This window comes from Apium graveolens, chromosome 1 (genome assembly GCF_009905375.1).
Source record: "Apium graveolens cultivar Ventura chromosome 1, ASM990537v1, whole genome shotgun sequence".
NCBI classification, from domain to species: domain Eukaryota; kingdom Viridiplantae; phylum Streptophyta; class Magnoliopsida; order Apiales; family Apiaceae; genus Apium; species Apium graveolens.
Genome location: NC_133647.1, coordinates 115459977 through 115460649, shown reverse-complemented (window position 1 = coordinate 115460649; position 673 = coordinate 115459977). Strand labels below are relative to the sequence as shown.

Genomic DNA, 673 nt, shown 5'->3' with positions numbered 1-673 from the left:
CGACTAAAGAACCCAACATGCACATAAGGAATTTTGTCGAGATCTGCAGTACTTTCAAATATAATGGCGTGACTGATGAGGCTATCAAGCTGAGGCTTTTCCCATTCTCACTGAGGGACAAAGCTAAGGACTGGTTACATTCTGAACCAGCTGGGTCCATCACTACTTGGCAAGATCTTGCACAAAAGTTTCTGGTGAAGTTTTATTTAATGGCAAAGACTGCTGCTATGAGGAGTGCTCTTACTCAGTTTGCGCAGCAACCTACAAAATCTATGTGCGAAGCTTGGGAACGCTACAAGGAAATGTTGAGAAAGTGTCCACATCATGGAATGACCGATTGGATGGTGATCACTGGTTTCTATAATGGTTTGAGGGCCCAATCTCGGCCCATGCTTGATGCAGCAACTGGAGGCACCTTGTGGGCCAAAAGCTATACTGAGGCTTATAATCTTATTGAGACAATGGCTACAAATGAGCATCAAAACCCAACTCAGAGGATGATGCTTGGGAATGTAGCAGGTATTCTGGAAGTCGATGCAGCCACCGCTATTGCAGCGCAGCTCCAAACGCTGTCTATGAAGGTCGATTCTCTAGCTACCTATGGAGTCAATCAAATAGCTATGGTCTGTGAGCTTTGTGCAGGTTCTCATGCTACGGATCAGTGTTCTCTTGT

General features: G+C 45.3%; 1 non-coding gene across 1 annotated transcript; it reads right to left on the bottom strand.

Annotated features, from left to right (window-relative positions):
- Positions 1–224: 224 nt before the first annotated feature.
- LOC141680348 (small nucleolar RNA R71) lies at positions 225–331 on the bottom strand. Its single transcript, XR_012558314.1, has one exon. It is a non-coding gene; the product is annotated as a small nucleolar RNA R71 (small nucleolar RNA).
- Between the last annotated feature and the right edge of the window lie 342 nt (positions 332–673).